The sequence below is a fragment of the Callorhinus ursinus genome, unplaced genomic scaffold, assembly GCF_003265705.2.
Source record: "Callorhinus ursinus isolate GAN/ISIS: 27379988/994484 unplaced genomic scaffold, GSC_fseal_2.0 scaffold21, whole genome shotgun sequence".
NCBI lineage: Eukaryota > Metazoa > Chordata > Mammalia > Carnivora > Otariidae > Callorhinus > Callorhinus ursinus.
Window position 1 is genome coordinate 2,378,166 of NW_027397083.1, and position 10,087 is coordinate 2,388,252.

The window sequence follows — 10,087 nt, forward strand, 5'->3', positions numbered from 1 at the left end:
CTCAATTTGGTCCTGTATTATTTATATGACGAAATATTTACATGAAACGTACATTTACATAAGTAATATGTCCCTGACATTTCAAAAATGCCTATTAGCAGTTGTGAAAATACTTGAACAATAATGTGAAGAGAAGGGCATGCACTCTTGCTCTGTCATGCATTATCAATAGTAGGATGCGGAAGTGATTCGGAAATCCTAATATTTTGCTATGCTTTGACATGGAATAAAAGTGTTGCAAACATCACCAAAACTATTTGGGTATTGGTATAATACAGCACCACATGAAATATTCTGTTTACCTGTGATGAAATTTCTGTCTTGGCTTACCTGTGTACTTCATAATATGATGAGGTGAGATCAATTTATGGATTCTTTTTTGCCCTCTGAGACTCTCCCTGAGGATATGCCAAGCAATTTCTTGATCATCCCTGAAGTATTTAAAAGCTTAGCAGAATGCAAGGAGGGTGTTTATTAATTGTCTAGAACAACTTGTATTCACCAATGAGTTAGATTTTTTTGTTAGTTTGTGTACTACATTCATATATCTTACTCTTGATTTACTCTTTCTTCCCCTTGCTTTGATGGTTAATTTTATATGTCCACTTGGCTAGGATATGGTGCCCAGTTGTTTAGTTAAAAATTAGTCCAAATGCTGTTATAAAGATATTTTTCACATGTGATGAAAATTCAAATAAATAGACTTTGAGTATAGCCATGTACTTTCTGGAATGTACGTGGGCCTCATCCAATCAGTTGAAAGCCTTACAGAACAAAAGATGAGGTCCCCCAAAGACAAAGAAATTATACTCCAGACTGAAATATAGAAAATCTACCTAGTTTCTCCCCTTTGTTTTTTTTTTTAAAGATTTTATTTATTTATTTGAAAGAGAGAGAATGAGAGAGAGCACGAGAGGAAAGAGGGTCAGAGGGAGAAGCAGACTCCCCGCTGAGCGGGGAGCCCCATGAGGGACTCAACTCCAGGACTCCAGGATCATGACCTGAGCCGAAGGCAGTCGCTCAACCAACTGAGCCACCCAGGTGCCCTAGTTTCTCCCCTTTGTACTCAGGACTGCACAGTCAACTCTTACAATGCTAGGCTATTCCACATTGGGATTGCCTGGCCAATCCCAATAATCATAAGTGTTCATTTCTCAAAATCTCTCGCTCTCTCTCTCTCTCTCAAGCCTATATTATCATATATTATATATAATTATATATGTGTTAATACATTATATAAATATTTTACATATATAAAATATTATGTGTAAAATATTATGTATATATAAAATTTTACATATATAAATATTATATATGTTATATATATTATATATATATATAATATATATATACATGACCTCCTTTTGGTTTTGTTCCTCTGAAGTACTTTTACCCAAACAAACATGTAGGGAAATGGATTCATGTATGTTATCTATACACCAAGCTTGCCAGTATTCCTTGAGTTCTACAATGGTCTCCTTAGATGGATGACACAATGGACTCCTCAAATGACACATGGAGTAATTTTTAAACACTGTCTTATTGCATTATTAAAAAGATTAAGTGAGGGGCACCTGGGTGGTTCAGTCAGTTAAGCATCCAACTCTTGGTTTCGGATCAGGTCATGATTTCAGGGTCCTGAGATCGAGCCCCCCATGACCTGGTCTGCTTGTCCCCCTCCCTATGCTCTTCCCACCCACCCCTCTCAAATAAATAAATAAAATCTTAAAAAAATAAGCAATTAAATGAACTAAAAGTAATAAAATACTGTGTATATAAGGTACTGTGTCCTTTACTTTTTTCCTTTCTTTCTTTTTTTTTTTTTTTGACTATAGAGAGTGAAATTAATTACTCTTATTTCTCATTCTTTTTTTCAGAGTAAATTCTCCTCATCTGTTTAGGTCTTCTCTTTCATTTTATTTGTCTGTATTAGAGTTCAATATTTCTTGTTTTTCCATCATGCCTAATACCCATTCCAATTAATTTTTTCTTCCTTGTCACCTGCTCTACTGTACTCGACATATATCTTACAAGATCAATATATTCTGCAAAAATATAATATTTTATGTGCATATGTTTTGCTATGTTATTTTGCTATAAATTGTGTTGTGGCATTTTAAGCCACATTATTTATTTTTGATGTTTTCATGTTGTGATTTCTTTTTGCTTCTTTCTTCATTACAGTCAATAATATATAATGAATTTTATGGATCTATTCTTGGTATTTGCTTGTCTCCAACCCCAGTTATCAGCAATACTACTCCAACACAGAGTTCCATGAAAAGCCTTGACTTGCCATGTTAATATGCTGCAAACAAAATTATTCATGGTATACATTTCACATATCTGTCTCTGGATGTATGTGCATCTGTGCGTGTGTGTGTTGATATACATATAGGTCCACCTACGTGTATGCATATGACCACACATAAGCATCCACACAGCAGGAAGATCACTTAGAAAGAGAAAACAATTCTTTTAATTTTGTTAAATATTCCAGAATGGTTGTACGAGTACCAATACTCTCTTGTACCAGCAAATAAATTAGGTTCTTGGGTCTTCACATCTATGACAGGTGCCTGAATTATGTTCTCTCCTGTTAACTGGATAATACTTTTTAAAAAAGATTTTATATCATTTTATTTGTTTTTGAATCCCAAATACCCAGTGTTTGTCTATATAAATAATAAAGGACGTATATCCAAAATATATCAATAACTCCTACAAGTCAATGATAAAATGCTATAGTCCAATAAAGGAATGGGTATACATTTTCTATGTGTTCCCAAAGCAGACATGCAAATGGCCAGCAAGCTTCTGAAAGGACATTAAGTATCACTGTTCATTAAGGAAAGGCACATGAGATGGGTTAGTGGGGAATTGAGGGTGGATAATATAATCCATGCTAATTATGGAATTCAGTGGTGTGTGTATGACTGTTCATTATATTGTTCTTCTAACTTATGGGTATGATGAAACATTTTCATAATAAAGTATTAGAAAAAACAATAAAAAAAGATTGTATTAATTAATTAATTTAGGGGGGGTGAAGGAATGGGGGAAGGAGCAGAGGAGAGAGAGAGTGAGAGAATCTTAAGCAGACTCCACACTGAGGGCAAAGCCTGACATGGGGCTCTCTCCCACAACCCTGAGATCATGACCTGAACCAAAATCAAGAGTTAGTCACTTAACCAACAGCCACCCCAGCACCCCTCTTAACTGGGTAATAGTTAAAATATGTTTCTATTACTGTTCCCTTGGTTTTGGTTTGATCTCTTGGCATGGTTAGTAATGAAGTAAAACAACTTAAGTATATATCATTGAAAATAATAAACTGCACATATATAAAGTATAAAATTTGATAAGTTTTGACGTATGTATGTATCTCTCTTTGTAATAGTTCCATTTTACCTCATCCTACCCCATAATGTCTCAGACAGACTTGGATTTAATTTAACTTTCTATTATTTTGAAATAATTATAGAATTATAAGAGATGGAACAAAGGAGCACAGAGAGTTCCTATGTCTTACTTAGTTTCCACTAGTGGTAACAACTTGCAACAATATCATACAAAATGGATTGTACCCTGGAAATCATGAAATTAATCATGAAATTAATATTGGTACAATACTCTGCCTGTTCGGGTCACCAGTGTTTCATTGCTCATTTTTGTGTTTGCACCAAACTATATATACACACATACATACTTATACAGTTTTAATTGGTGGTACACATGTGTAATCAGCATAACAATCAACATACAGGCTTATTCCATCTCTATATGGGTCACTTATGCCATTCTTTCATTGCCAACTGCTCTTCCCTTCCCTCATTCCCTGTTTAAGGACAGTCAACCACTAATCCATTTTTTTTTCACTATACTTTCCGGGTACAAAATTCTCAGTTGACAATTATTTTGTTTCAATATTTTAATGATGTTGCTTCACTGTCTTCTCACCTGCAGTGGTTCTGATGATAAATCCATTATTCTTTGTTCCTCTTTATATAAAGTATCTTTGCTTTTTGATTGCTTAATGTTTTATTATCACTGGCTTTGAGATATTTAATGATGAGTTGCCTTCAGGTAGTTATCTATGTGTTTCTTGTATGTGGGGTTTGTTAATCTTCTTGAATCTGAGGTCTTTCAACTTTTATCATCTTTGATTATTTTTCACCTGTATTTTCTTCAAATGATTCTTTTTTCAAAAAGATTTTATTTATTTATTTGACACAGAGAGAGAGGGCTAGAGAGGGAACACAAGCAGGGGAAGTAGGAGAGGGAGAAGCAGACTCCCCACCGAGCAGGGAGCCGGATGCGAGGCTCCACCCAGGATGCTGGGATCATGACCTGAGCTGAAGGCAGATGCCCAATGACTGAGCCACCCAGGTGCCCCTTCTTCAAATAATTCTAATGACATCCTTTTTTGGGGAAACCAGTTGCATGCATACTTGGCTGCTTGAAACTGTCTCCCAGATTATTATTCTTTTTATGTTTTTGGTTCTTTTCACTCCCTGTGTTTCATTTTGATACTTTTTATTGTTGTATCTATAGACTCACTAATCTTTACTTCTGTAATGTCCGATCTGCTGTAAATACAATCCCATTTATCTTTCACCTTGAACATGGTATTTTTTATCTCTAGGTGTAGAGATTCTTATTTTTCAATACCCTCCATGTCTCTAGGTATCTTTTTGAAACTATGATACACAATTATAATAACTGTTTTTTTGCCTTTGTTTGTTATTTCAAACATTGGCAAGTTCTTGACCAGTCTCCATTGATTGGTTATTCTATTCATTATGGATCATGTATTCCTGCTTCTTTGTATGCCTGATAATTATATTTATATTTTATTTATTTTAATTAATTTTATTTTAATTAATTTTATTTATTATATAAAATTAATTTTAATTTATTTAAATTAATCATTTAATTAATTAAATTTATTTATTTAAATTAATCATTTAATTTAATTTATTTTAATTAATTATATATAATTATAATTATATATATAAAATATATATTATAAATATATAACTCATTGCGAATTTTTCTTGATGGATACTGGATACATTCGTATTTTAAAAATATTCCCTGAATTTTGTTCTAGGATACAGTTATTTTGAAATAGTTTAATCCTTTCAGATATTGCTTTTATAATTTCCTGGGTGGGACCAGAGCAGTGTAGCAGTTTAGGGCTAATTATTTCACTTACTGAAGGAAGACCTTCTTGAATACTTTACCTAAAGTCCTATAAACTATGAGGTTTTCTACTCCCTGTGCAATACATTTGCACAAATTCTACCTCTGTTTGAGTTTCAGATACAGTTGCCTGTCATATTCTTAGATGATTCTTTCTTTCGCCTGGATGGTTTCCTCTTGCATGTGTTGATCACTAATCTCAATAATTGAGGAGGATTCTCTGCAGAGATCCAGGGTTCTTTCTTTGGACAGCTCTCTTAGTGTTGGCACTCTGTCTTGCAAAATTGAGCTACCATAGACTTACTGGACCCTCAACATTGTTTCTTCAACTCATCAGGCAGGTGGAGCCATCATAGGATTCACCTCATTTGTTCCTCATCCATCAGGGAAACTGGCCTTTGTTACTTGATGTCAGTGTTGTGACAACTTGTTACATATATCTTGTCTCTGTTTTTGCTTGGTTTGGTGCTTTTTTCCCCCCTTGTTTTAATGGGAAGTTAAGGTCATATTAATTGAAAGCAGAAAACAATATTCAGCATATCTTAAGATGAGCCTTGGAACTAGCCTTTCCATTCTTTTTAAATCATTAATTTTCCTTTTTATGCCTCTTATACCCCACATAAATGTGAAGAAATATTGAGATTTTCTTAAAAATATGTTAAGAATCTCATCATTTCTATCCTCTGATTGTACTTGTCCTGGATTAAACCTCTATTCTCTCTCAAATGTATCATGATTAACCCCCTCAGCATCTTCAATTTCCAACCTTAGAGTTTGCCATCCATTATTTGCACAGTAGTCATAGCTGTCCCTTAATCAAAGATAGATCAAACCACTCCTTAGCTCAAAATCCTCCAAAGCCTTTTTTATCATTTGGAATAAAAGGCAAGTTGTACAGTGGTCTATATAGTCTTACAAGATCAAATTCTATGTTACAAGTTCATCATTTCTCTTTTATTTCCTAATCCCATTTATGCTCCCACCACCTTTGACTCTGGTGTTCCTCAGCACATCAGTCACCGGTAGCTGCAGCAATGTCAGTTCTGTCCCCATGGATTAGGCTTCCACTAGGTAGTCAGAGTCTACCCACTCAGCTCAAGTGTTTGTTTCAATGCCATCTTAGCAGAGTGCTCCCTGACAACTTTAATTAAAAGGTAACCCCCATCCTGGCTACTGGCTCTATACCATTTTCACATTGCTCAATCCAATCCATCCCACTGTACGGACCACTTCTCTTGATGCCTATTTTCTGTAAGCCCCATAAAGAGAGGGATTTTGGTTGTTAAACTGCACAATATATATTTATTTCCTTGATTAATTCACTTATATAGTATCTATCAGGTATCTTCTTTGTGTGTGTCTTTTACTATGCTAGAAAGTTATAGATAAGATTGTGAAAAGAATATATGGTGTCTTTGGTTTTATAAAAATAAGTGTTTAGTGGAAGAGGCAGACAAATAGGGTAGTGCCAGAACATGTAGGAATTGTACTTGACCTGGAATTGAAACTAAATGAGGTTAGTATCTGAAGTATGAGAAAGAAGAAATCTGTTGGTGATTATCCTCATTTGAAATTTGAAAATAATGAAGAAATTTCTTTATTTCTATGCTTATCACACATTGATTCTTGCTCATCCCCTGGAAGCAACAGAACAAGATTATAGCAAGGTTAATTATAATGTACATTGGCTAATACAGAATTTATTGTTAGTGTATCCTACCGTGAATTTTAAATAGAACATTTGCAAACATTCTGCAGGTCCTATATAGGGCATTTTTCACCTCTTTGTTCCTCAAGCTGTAGATCATGGGATTCAGCATGGGTATAACCAAAGTGTAAAATAAGGAGGCTATTTTATCAGTATCAAATGAATGACTGGATTTGGGCTGCACATACATAAAAAATAGAGTGCTGTAAAATATGACTATCACTGTCAGATGAGATCCACAGGTGGAGAAAGCCTTGTGCCTGCCTTCTATAGAGTTCATCCTAAGGATGGCAACAAGGATCAGCATGTAAGGCACAGGGACTATTAGAAGAGATGACATCAAATTAAAAGTTGAAAAGATCAGAATTATCAATTTAATTTCATGTGTGCCTGAGCAGAGCAAAGCTATCAGTGGTAGATTATCACAATAGAAATGCCTGATGACATTATAGCCACCAAACAGTGAAATATAATGGTCAACAAAGACAAAAGAATGTTGTATAGATAGGGGATTGCCACCAGCAACTGACATCATCCCTGTGACATGATGACTGTGTAGAGCAGAGGGTTACAGATGGCCACATAGTGATCATAAGCGATTGTTGACAAAATGAAAATTTCACTAGTAATAAACATACTGAAGAAAGTGAGTTGAGTAGCACACCAGTTATAAGAGATAGTAGGCTGATCTACAACAAAGTTAATAGCACAGCTGTTGAATAACCCAGATCAGTGAGAGCCAGATGTCTGAGGAAGTACATGGGTGTTTGTAGCCTAGAGACTATCTTGGTGAGGATGATCAAGCTCAGGTTACCCACCACTGAGACCAGGTGAAAGGTGAGGAAGAGTCCAAACAATGGAGCCTGCAGCTCAGGGGGTCTTGTGATTCCCATTAGAATGAATTCTTTCCATCTCATTACATTGTGTTTCTCTGTACAGGCCATTTGGGAAACCTATACTGGAGTTAAATATAAAAATAATCATTAACTTGCATGACATATCACTGAGATGACCACTGTAGAAAGTGATTAAAGGCTGAAATCTTGTTGCTTTATATTGGCTGTTCCAACACCCGGCAGCTCAATTCTCTCTCTCCCAGCTCAGCTGAGCTCTTTACAACTTTCTTAGATATGACACCAAAAGCACAAACAACAAAAGTAAAAATAGATAAATGGACATAATCAAAATAAAAAAAAACACACAAACTCTTGTGCTTCAGAGAACACTATCAAAGAATGAAAAGATGACACACACAATGGAGGAGATTGCAAATCATATATCCGGTTAAACTCTATTATATAGAATATACAAAGATTCTTCAACTCAATAGCAAAACAAAACAAAACAAAACAAAAATCCAAATTAGAAAACAGGCTAAAGACTTGAACAGACATTTCTCATGGAAGATATACAAATGGCCAATAAGCACATGAAGAAAGGTTCAACACCACACTCATTAAAAAAATGAAAATCCAAGCCACAATGAGACACCACCTCACACCCCATAGGATGCTTATTTAAAGATTTTATTTATTAATTTGAGAGAGAGAGAGAGAGCACGCACAAGCCAAGGGGGGAGAGGCAGAGGGAGAAGCAGACTCCCCACTGAGCAGGAAGCCCAATGAGGGACTCCATCCCAGGACCCTGGTATCATGACCTGAGCTGAAGGCAGACGCTTAATGGACCAAGCCACCCAGGCACCCCTAGGATGGTTATTTTTTTTTTTTTGAAAATTATAAATGCTGACAAAAGTGTGGAGAGATTAGAACCTCTTTGTATTCTTGTTGGCAAGGTGAAATGGTACAACCACTATGAAAACGGTTTGATGGTGACTCAGTAAGTTAACCATAGAATTGCCATTATAACCTGGCAGATCCACTTTTAGATCTACAGAATACAAGCTTGCTGCCTCATAGCAAATGTCTAGCTTTCACCCACAATTATAATAAAGTTGTTTACAACCTTGTATTCACTCAGAAACTTCAGTTATCAAAGCAGATTATTAAAGAGATGGCTAAATCACCAAGGGAGGTATCAGACACTAATGGGGTCCTGAAGAGTCACTAGTCTGAGTTAGTTACAGAGACAGGAGCAGTCCACTCACCTCTGAGGAGGAATCTCTCTGTACTCCCATATGTTCCTAACATAACCCAGTAAGAAGGATTTATGTGTATCTTTCCTCCTTTGAGGCTCTCCCTGAGGAGAAAGAATACAAGTTAATTAAGCCTGGAGGTTAAAAATGAAGCCATGGTATATCTGTGAATTATAGAGTACATCTTTATATCTCCTTACAGATAAAGTTCTGTTAGATACCTTTCCACACAGTGTCTCCTGGTAAAGTCTTTCTACTCTAACTCAGAGATCTGTAATCAAAACACTGTATCTGTAGGAAAGATATTCTCATTTTTCTCCCAACCCATAATTGTTTCCTGTTAATACAATGGCTTTTTAGGATTTCATGGATCAGGACCTAATGGAGGAATGTTTGAATGATGCTTATTGCATCCTTTTAAAAATTCACAAGGGAAAATAATATATATATAAAATATATATTTTCTCATTTGTGGTGTTTTAAACTTATTCCTGATGTATAATATACATACTGACAAATGTATTTATCATAAATAAATTTTGCAAACATAACACATTGTGTAATTGGAATCCAGATTAAACAGCAATGACAATAACAAAAATAGAATAAAACATTATCAGGACCCCAGAAGATCTTTCATTTTCCTATCTACAATGAACTGCCCGCCTTATACACACACACACACAGATAACCGTTATTCTGTTTTTTAACAACATAAATTATTTTCACCTATTTTTGTTACTTTATATAAAAGAAATCTTATATATACTATTTTTTGTGTCTGGGTTCTTTCAGTTAACATACTGTTATGGTCATTGTAGAATGCTCATTCTCATGTCTGTGTACAACTCCATTTTATGAATATATCACAAATTAGTTATCCATTATTTTATTGTTAAATATTAGAACTGGTTTCAATTTTTAGGTTTTATGATAGTGATATTATAAGCATTCTACTTCATCTGATATTTTGATTAACATAAAGCTTTCTTTTTCAAATCTTGGCTCTTGTGAAATAATAAAAATTGGATTTTATCATGTATTTATTAAAAAGAATCATTTACAGATTATAGAGACTATTA

The 10,087-nt window shown here is 34.8% G+C and overlaps 1 pseudogene; it reads right to left on the bottom strand.

Annotated features, from left to right (window-relative positions):
* Positions 1–6,911: 6,911 nt before the first annotated feature.
* LOC112829716 (olfactory receptor 8K3-like) lies at positions 6,912–7,857 on the bottom strand (annotated as a pseudogene).
* Between the last annotated feature and the right edge of the window lie 2,230 nt (positions 7,858–10,087).